Genomic DNA, 10,169 nt, shown 5'->3' with positions numbered 1-10,169 from the left:
GTTTACCAACCTAGTCGTCTGGACAAGTACAGTGGCATTGAAAACACGCACGGGCGTTACTTGATCAAAATCCTTTGGAGGTTATGAATGATGCAGCCACTTAGGCAGAAGCAGGATTTCACAGCACAGGTGAGGCCAATAAAAAATAAATTTAAACTGCAGATGTCTCTTTTTATTGTATGTGAGGCCTACTTCCACATCATTTAAAGGGGAAATGGCAATGTCATCATCGTCTTCACTACTTGGATCCACCTGAGTGTAAGTTCCTCCTCACTGACTGTGTAATAAAAATAGCACCTCAACCCTGTCAGAAACTACAGTTGTCATGTGAATGCATCACTGTGCTATTATCTGATCTGTTTCTTCAAATAGGCATTTCCCATGCTGACATGCCATACGGAATTGTCTATTTTAGAATGAATCACATCCAACCACCCTGCACAAGAACATTTCCTGAAAGTTGGACACATTATTTTATTGAAGTTAAAGCTAATATGTGAGAAATTAAACTTTAATACCATTCCTTAATTCAGGATACTTTGTGCTGATTTATTCATTTTAATTAAATCTGTTGGATCTGATATAAAAGTGATAGATGAAGCATTGGGAATGATTGTTGATGGTGATTTGAAGGGTTAACAGATATAGCGTCTGATCAAGGACAAGAACTTTCCGCAACTCTATAAAAAGTGTTTTTAAATGAGTCAGTGTATGATTATAACATAACCAGAATGCATGTGGTCAGGCTGCATGGCTGGTAGATCTAATGCGGGAGATTTTTAGACTTTAGAGATACAGCATGGAAACAGGCCCAATCGGCCCACCGAGTCCGTGCCAACCAGCGATCCACCCGTACGCTAACACTAACCCGTCCTGCAGACAAGGGACAATTTACAGAAGCCAACTAACCTACAAACCCGTAAGTGTTTGGAATGTGGGAAGAAACCGGAGCATCCAGAGAAAACCCATGCGGTCACAGGGAGAACGTACAAACTCCGTACAGACAGCACCCATAGTCCGGATAGAGCCCAGGTCACTGGCGCTGTAAGGCAACAGCTCTACTGCTACACCACAGTGCACCTGGATGCCAGTGACCTTAATTTGTTCCTGCCAGTGTGGAGTTTGCATGCATTCCCTGTAACCGCATGGATTCCCTCTGGGTATTCTGGCTTCCTCCCACATCCCAAGACAGTCTAGTCCATTAAAGACCTTTAATCAGACTTTATTGGACTTGATCTTGCACTAAATGTTATACCCTTGATCCTGTATCTGTACACTGTGGACAGCTTGAGTGTAATCATGTACAGTCTTTTTGCTGACTGGATAGCATGCAACAAAAAACTGTTCACGGTACCTTGGTGCACGTGACAATAATAAACAGAACTGCATGCCATATGCTAACTGATCACTGGAAACTGCTCCTGTCAAGTTGCCGGCAGTCGCCTGAAAAACCGGGAACTGGAACGGCGACCGTCAAAGTGGAACGAACACACACACACACACACACACACACACACACACACACACACACACACACACACACACACACACACACACACACACACACACACACACACACACACACACACACACACACACACACACGCATCACAAAGGCGGAGGGCAAGCGGGGGAGCGCTGTCTGAAATTCACACGGTACAAAGCCAAGGTGATACAGACACACACCACGATGAACAGGAAGGTTGGCGCTGTAATTAGGACGGCTAGCACAGTGTACTGTAAGTCCTTTAAAAGAGGGGAGAAAGGGGGGGAAGAGGGGGAGCGGGCGGGAGAGGGGGGGAGAAGGGAGGAGAAGGGGGAAGAAGGGGTGGAGGCAACTTTTAAGAAGCCAGACAACTTTTAATAAGCCAGAGATACACAGCTGTGAAGTTTGGCAGACATTTAACATTACCGGTCAGTTATCCTTGGTTCTGAAAACTCCTGCTTACGTTTTTTTTCCCCAATGAGCCAATGAAAATGACCGTTCAGCAAAGGCGATTAACTAAAACTACCTAAGAGTATCTCGACTACCCATAACTACATGGCGACCCCACTACAACTGCACCCACGACTACAGGATTATCGATTTTCTCCATGGCGACCAATTTTTCAACATGTTGAAAAATTTGTGGCGACCATACTGAGGCCGTGACTAGTTCCCAGAATGCGGGAACTCCTCGCGACCATGAAGGAGACTCACCAGAGACCATCAGCGAACATGTGGCGACCATGTGGCGAGCGCAGAGTCTCCCACACTCGCCTAAAAAGTTGCCTAAGTGGGACAGGCCCATACCGCTTTGACACCTTTTTCTCCATTTTTCTTTTTTCTCCCTTAGATCCTTTCCTATTCTGATGTATAGTAATGCAGCTGCTAATGACCCTCTATAGCCTTGACCTGGTCATCTTAATTGCAAGGAATGTCAGAACATTTGGCTTTTGGTCCATTTAATGCTGGCATCAACCACTGGGCCAATTTTTTCAATGCAAACTGCAATTGAACATGGAACTATAGTTAATATAACAGAAAATTAAGTGAATCTTTAATTTTTAATTAATAAATAAAACATTTAATTTTGTTGTCTTGGATAAAATTAGCAGCTGTGAGGTTATCAATTAGTAAAGAATATTCTCATTGCAAAGCATTTCAACTGAAAAGGGATCAGATTAGTTCTTTAATGCCTTGAAATCCCAGAATTATTTATTTCAATGTAGAGATTGAACGACAAGAATTTGGTATATCACAATCCTCCTCTTCCATTGACTCCATCTACACTGCACGCTGCCTAGGCAAGGCCGCCAGAATAATCAAGGATCAGTCTCACCATGGTCACTCCACCTTATCCCTGCTCCCATCTAGAGATACAGAAGTTTGAAAAAGCCGACCTCCAGATTCAGGGACAGTTTCTTCCCAGCTGTTATCTGGCAAAAAGGTCCTTTCACCAGCTTGAATGCAGTCCTGACCTCCCATCTACCTCACTGGAGTCTGAACTGTTTTTAATCGGACTTTATCTTGGACTAAACATTATATCCTTCATCAGGGCACTGTGGATGGCTTGATTGTAATCATGTATAGTCTTTTCTTTTACTGGATAGCATGCAAACAAAAGTTTTTTCTGTACCTCGGTACATATGACAATAAAAATCGAAACTAAACTAAATTATGTGTTACTAAAATTCAAGGTTGAGAATTAATCATATTAAATCAACTGGCCCAAAATGATTGCAAGAGAGATAAATTAGCAAACCTATCTATTCAATGAGAATAAAGTAATAAAATACTACCCTGCAATATTTACTCAGGACCAGGCAAGCATCCATCATTTTTTAATTATTTGCTAGTGCAAGCTGTAGTTCTGTGAAGGTTAGTGTCTGATATATAATGTAGAACTAGGAAGACAAGCCAAACTGGAGTAGAAAGCAGATCCCCCGTGTCAAATAGTTCAAAAGCAAAACTAAGTCCAGCTGTCTTTTTGATGTGTTCGGCAAGTGTTGGTAAATATTAGGGTGGTGCAGATATTCGAGGAAAGCAGCTGCCCAGCAAGCTTATTTTAGCAAGCGATCAGGAGGCTTAATGGTTACTCACACTTTTACGAATAGATGTATGATGGTCACCACGGGGTCAGACAATGCTCCCTCCTTTGGAAAGATAATACAAGTATTAGGGGATTAGCAAAACCCATCCTGCGTGTTCAAATACCAATAACAAATTACTGGATCTTCTAGTGCCTCATTTCTATGTATCTCGTGATTTCAATAGAAATGAACAACAATGAAAAGTCATGGACTTTCAGCTTCATGAAGCTGACAATTTTCTACCAGGTCCTCCCTGGGTTCAATGCATTAACTTGTGAAGGAGTCCAGATGTATGAAGTGTCATCCTTCAGCAAGCAACGCACGCTAGGATAACACCATCATGATTTTAGACTGAACATCATGACCCAGGATAGACACAAAAGGCTGGAGCAACTCAGCAGGTCAGGCAGCATCTCTGGAGAAATGGAATCGATGACGTTTCGGGTTGAGACCTTCAGACTCTGTCCTCCAGAGATGCTGCCTGATCTGCTGAGTTTCTCCAGCTTTTTGTGTCTATCTTCAGTTTAAACCAGCACCTGCAGTTCCTTCCTGAACATTATCACCCTGGGATAATAACCATATAACCATATAACAATTACAGCACGGAAACAGGCCATCTCGGCCCTACAAGTCCGTGCCGAACAATTTTTTTCCCTTAGTCCCACCTGCCTGCACTCATACCATAACCCTCCATTCCCTTCTCATCCATATGCCTATCCAATTTATTCTTAAATGATACCAACGAACCTGCCGCCACCACTTCCACTGGAAGCTCATTCCACAACGCTACCACTCTCTGAGTAAAGAAGTTCCCCCTCATGTTACCCCTAAGCTTCTGTCCCTTAATTCTGAAGTCATGTCTTCTTGTTTGAATCTTCCCTATTCTCAAAGGGAAAAGCTTGATCACATCAACTCTGTCTATCCCTCTCATCATTTTAAAGACCTCTATCAAGTCCCCCCTTAACCTTCTGCGCTCCAGAGAATAAAGACCTAACTTACTCAACCTATCTCTGTAACTTAGTTGTTGAAACCCAGGCAACATTCTAGTAAATCTCCTCTGTACTCTCTCTATTTTGTTGACATCCTTCCTATAATTGGGCGACCAAAATTGTACACCATACTCCAGATTTGGTCTCACTAATGCCATGTACAATTTTAACATTACATCCCAGCTTCTATATTCAATGCTCTGATTTATAAAGGCAAGCCACCATTGGAGAGGTCGGCGGCCTTATTCGTGTCTGCATATTTATTCCTTAAAGGAGACTTGTTTACATGGTCCATTAATGGATGAGGTATAACCCTATCAATAAATATGAACCTACCAGCTGTTTCTTAGGTCACCCTTAACCTTTCCCTGACTATCGTGACCGTCACCCTGTCATCCCAAACAGTATGCAGTCTCATCACTTAAGTGATCCCTCATCCTGCACCCCTGCTGCTTGCTTTCCTGACATGCCCACTGGTCCCTCAGCCAACCCAAAACAATCTGCCACCCGACATACACCCTTCACCCCTTCCCCACTGAACTGTCACCCAGTCCTCCCACCACAGCTCTATGAAATGCTATATCTCTTTCATATTCATAAAACACTTCAGCAGCGGAACAGATCACAATACTGACCATGATGCCAATTTAAACTTCACATCTGCCTGCACTTAGTCTATTCATGCATCTGCCTCAATGTCTCTCAAACATTGCTATTGTTTCACCTTCGAGCCAGCACCGCCATTCAATGTGATCATGGCTGATCATCCCCAATCAGTACGCCGTTCCTGCCTTCTCCCCATATCCCCTAACTCCGCTATCTTTAAGAGCCCTAACTAGCTCTCTCTTTAAAGTATCCAGAGAACCATCCTCCACTGCCCTCTGAGGCAGAGAATTCCACAAACTCACAACTGTGAGAAACAGTGTTTCCTTGTCTCCGTTCTAAATGGCTTATACTTAAACTGTGGCCCCAGGTTCTGGACACCCCCAACATCAGGAACTTGTTTCCTGCCTCTAGTGTGTCCAAACCCTTAATAATCTTATATGTTTCAATAAGATATCCTCTCATCCTTCTAAACTCCAAAGTGTACAAGCCCAGCCATTCCATTCTTTCAGCATATGACAGTCCCGCCATCCCGGAAATTAACCTTGTAAACCTACGCTGTACTCCCACAATAGCACAAATGTCCTTCCTCAAATTAGGGAACCAAAACTGCACACAATACTCCAGGTGTGGTCTCACTAGGGCCCTATACAACTGCAGAAGGACCTTTGTGCTCCAATACTCAACTCCTCTTGTTATAAAGGTCAACATGCCATTCGTTTTCTTCACTGCCTGCTGTACCTGCATGCTTACTTTGTACACAAGGGGGAAACCATGATTCGGAGGAAGCCACTCCGATGGTTGACACCATTCCACTTGATTAAAGATTTTTCTTTTTTTCTCTACTAAATATCTATTAATTAATTTAAATAAATGTCACCTGGTTTTTGGTCCCACTATTAAGGGAAGTAAATCCTTCCTCTCATGTTATCAAGACCATATAATTTTATACCTCAATTAAGCCCCCTCCAAACTGAGGAAGGGTCCCAATCTAAAATGTTTCCTATCCATGTCCTGAGAGATGCTGCCTGACCCACCGAGTTACCCCAGCATTTTGTGTCTTTCCTTGGTAAATCAATATCTGCAGTTCCTTGGCAAACCAGCATCAGCAATTTCTATCCCTTCAACCTCGTCCATTGTTTAAAAAAAAGAATCCCAATCTATACAGCTTTCCTTGGATCTAAAAGAAACAAAGAATGTCATTAGTAGTGATGACCACAAAACTGCCAGAACCCATCTGCTTCACAAATGTCCTGCAGTGAAGGAAGTCTCATCTCCTTACCTCGTTTGAACTCTGTGATTCCGGACCCACTGCAACTTAATTGGCTCTTATCTCGCCTCTGAAATGGCTGAGGAGCCTTTCAGTTGTCTCAGAACTGCCACACTGAAATAGAAAAATGTCTAAGACTACCAAGATCACATGGTATTCACTAAAAGAAGAAATTCAGACTTCAAAAATCACTACCAGCCCACCAGCCTAGCCAAGTCCTGAAGCATCTGGGAACTGGAAATTGGAAGTGCTGCCCACATTGTCGCCAAGCAACAGCCTGACATGATCATAAACATCACGTTGTATCTTACAGACAATGTGCCAAATTCCTCCTGTACAATCGCAGGATACCAGCCCCACCACTAGAGGGAGCAGCACCATGGGGAGCAGGACAGAGCCGTTCCAGAGGTCCTCAAAATTGACATCAGACTCCGTGAAGTCTTGTGGTATTAGTTGATATCTCCTGATTACCAACTACTGTTATCCTTCAACTGATGAATCTGGCTCCACCTTGTGAAAGACACTTCAAAGAAGCACTGGAAGTTACAAAGATACAGAATATATTCTGTGTGGTAGGCTTCAATGCCCTTCACCAAGACTACCTTGGGAGCATCACCGCCATCTAACCCAGATGGACTTGACTGCCAGACTGGGTCTGCAGTATGCCGTGAATGAACCAATGCCAGGGATATACCTACTTGATGTCAACTTCACCATTTCAATATATGTTACAGCTTTAAAAATGACCACTCATGGCACTTGTGGAAGCAAAGTCTCGTCTTCACGCCATAATACAGTTCTACTGGAGGCACAGTTCATCTTCACATCAGAGACAACCTCCATCATGTTGTGCTACGCAATAAAACAGGGCAGAGGCAGAGTAGCTGAAGAGTGGGCATCTACGGACCACCAGCACAGGATAAATGCACACCACTATAATCTGCAAGCTTCAGTGTGGCTTCTCCCTCACTTCATTGTTACAATCCAAGCCAAGGCATCAACCCTGGTTTAATGAGAACACCCACCACCATTTAATTTATCCTTACAGCATGCACGTTTGGAATTATATTATCATTCCTTTATCATGCCTTGGTCTAAATCCATGAGCTCTGCATCACCCCAACACCTCCCCACCAATGTCTCTATGGGAGTATCTTCACCAAAAGAGCTATGGTGGCTCAGGAAGTTTGCTCACTATCACCTTTGCAATGGCAGCAAATGTTGGCATTGTAATGATATCTGTATTCGCGGGAAATGAAAAAAATAAAGAAGCGTCTCCATCTCCAATATTCAACACTGGTTGGAGAGCAGGATCTTAAATGGTTTTGAAGCGTCTGCCTCTCCCTATCTGTGAATGATGGTGGAATAGATTGCATTACTCTTTGGGTCCTTTAATCTCACTGCAAACAATACCATTAGCAGAGAGACATGTTTATTTGGTCATCGCCACTTCCAGAAGAAAATCAGAATGCAGCATCAAATAGAACATAGGAGAGTAAGAAATAGAAGCTGAAGAAGGACACTTGGACTTTTGCGTCTGCACTCCAACTTATACAGGTATCTGTTTTTCCCCTCAGAGACACATTTCTGCCTGAAACGCATATCCTTTAGTTCTCAATATCCAGATATCAATCAATCCCTGCCTTGAATATACTCAATGAGTGAGCCTCCACAGCTTCTTAATGCACAAATATTTCAAAAAGGGCGTGTCCTCCGGGCCTGTGCTGCGCAGCTGACAGACGTCTGGACTGACATCTTCAACCTGTCACTTGCCCAAACAGTTGTGCCCACGTTCCTTAAAACCACCTCCATCGTGCCGGTGCCAAAACATTCCACTGCGGCAAGCCTCAACGACTTCCGCCCAGTTGCACTTACTCCCATCATTACCAAGTGCTTCGAGAGGCTGGTCCTGGCACACCTCAAAGGCTGGCTACCCCCCACACTGGATCCCTATCAGTTTGCCTACCGTAAGAACAGGAGTACGGAGGATGCCATCTCAACGGCACTTCACTCCGCCCTCTCCCACCTCGACAACAAAGACACTTACGTAAGAATGCTGTTCATCAATTACAGCTCAGCATTCAACACCATTATACCCTCTAAACTGATCACCAAACTCGGTGACCTGGGCATCGACCCCTCCCTCTGCAACTGGATACTGGGCTTTCTAACCAACAGACCCCAGTCTGTTAGGTTAGACAAGCACACCTCTTCAACCCTCACCCTGAACACCGGCGTTCCACAGGGCTGTGTGCTGAGCCCCCTCCTCTACTCCCTCTTCACCTACGACTGCACACCTGTACATGGTACTAACACCATCATCAAGTATGCAGATGATACAACGGTGATTGGCCTCATCAGCAACAACGATGAGTCGGCCTATAGGGAGGAGGTCCAGCACTTAGCAGCATGGTGCGCTGACGACAACCTGGCCCTTAACTCCAAGAAGACCAAGGAGCTCATTGTAGACTTCAGGAAGTCTAGGGGCGGCACGCACACCCCCATCCACACTAACGGGACGGAGGTGGAACGTGTTTCCAGCTTCAGGTTCCTGGGGGTCAACATCTCCGATGACCTCTCTTGGACCCACAATACCTCAACTCTGGTCAAGAAGGCTCACCAGCGTCTCTTCTTCCTGAGGAGACTAAAGAAGGTCCATCTGTCTCCTCAGATTCTGGTGAACGTCTACCGCTGCACCATCGAGAGCATCCTTACCAACTGTATCACATGGTATGGTATGGCAACTGCTCTGTCTACGACCGGAAAGCACTGCAGAGGGTGGTGAAAATTGCCCAACGCATCACCGGTTCCTCGCTCCCCTCCATTGAGTCTGTCCAAAGCAAGTGTTGTCTGCGGAGGGCGCTCAGCATCGCCAAGGACTGCTCTCACCCCAACCATAGACTGTTTACCCTCCTACCATCCGGGAGGCGCTACAGGTCTCTCCGTTGCCGGACCAGCAGGTCCAGGAACAGCTTCTTCCCTGCGGCTGTCACACTACTCAACAATGTACCTCGGTGACTGCCAATCACCCCCCCCCCCCCGGACACTCCTCTCACCAGGAAAACACTATGACTGTATGCATGTAAATAGATGTATTTATTGCTCATATTCTATGTCGCTCTTCCAGGGAGATGCTAACTGCATTTCGTTGTCTCTGTACTGTACACTGACAATGACAATTAAAGTTGAATCTGAATCTGAATCTAAATTGCTACCCCTTTATTTTGAGATTGATCTCAGGATCCAGATAACCCATTTTGGAGAAACATCATCCCTACATCTTCACGGCTGTTAGCATTTTGCATGCTTCAATGAGATCACCTCCCATTCTTTTCAACTTGAATGATTAATTTCTCCTCATAAGATCATCCCCATACTCCAAGAATCAATCTGATGAATGTTCATTGTGCTTTTTATGTCCTTCATTTTACACGCAGTCCAAATCTGTAAATAGGATTCTCACTGTAATCTCTCTAGAAGCCTGTATGATTTCAGTAAGAGTTCTTTATTATTCCCATCAAATGCTCTAGCAACAAAGACAAACACATCTCTTACCTTCCTAACGATTTCTGCAGCTGCAATCTAACATTCCATAACTCGTATATATAGGGGTACCCAGGACACTATGAACACCTACAACTTTCATCTTCTCACCATTTAAGTAAATATTCTGCTTCTCTATTTTTTTTTTGAACAAAATAGATGACCTCACATTTTTCCACATTATATTGCAT

The sequence above is a fragment of the Amblyraja radiata genome, chromosome 13 (assembly GCF_010909765.2).
Source record: "Amblyraja radiata isolate CabotCenter1 chromosome 13, sAmbRad1.1.pri, whole genome shotgun sequence".
NCBI classification, from domain to species: domain Eukaryota; kingdom Metazoa; phylum Chordata; class Chondrichthyes; order Rajiformes; family Rajidae; genus Amblyraja; species Amblyraja radiata.
The sequence above is the reverse complement of the archived record's forward strand: the minus strand, read 5'-3'. Positions refer to the sequence as shown.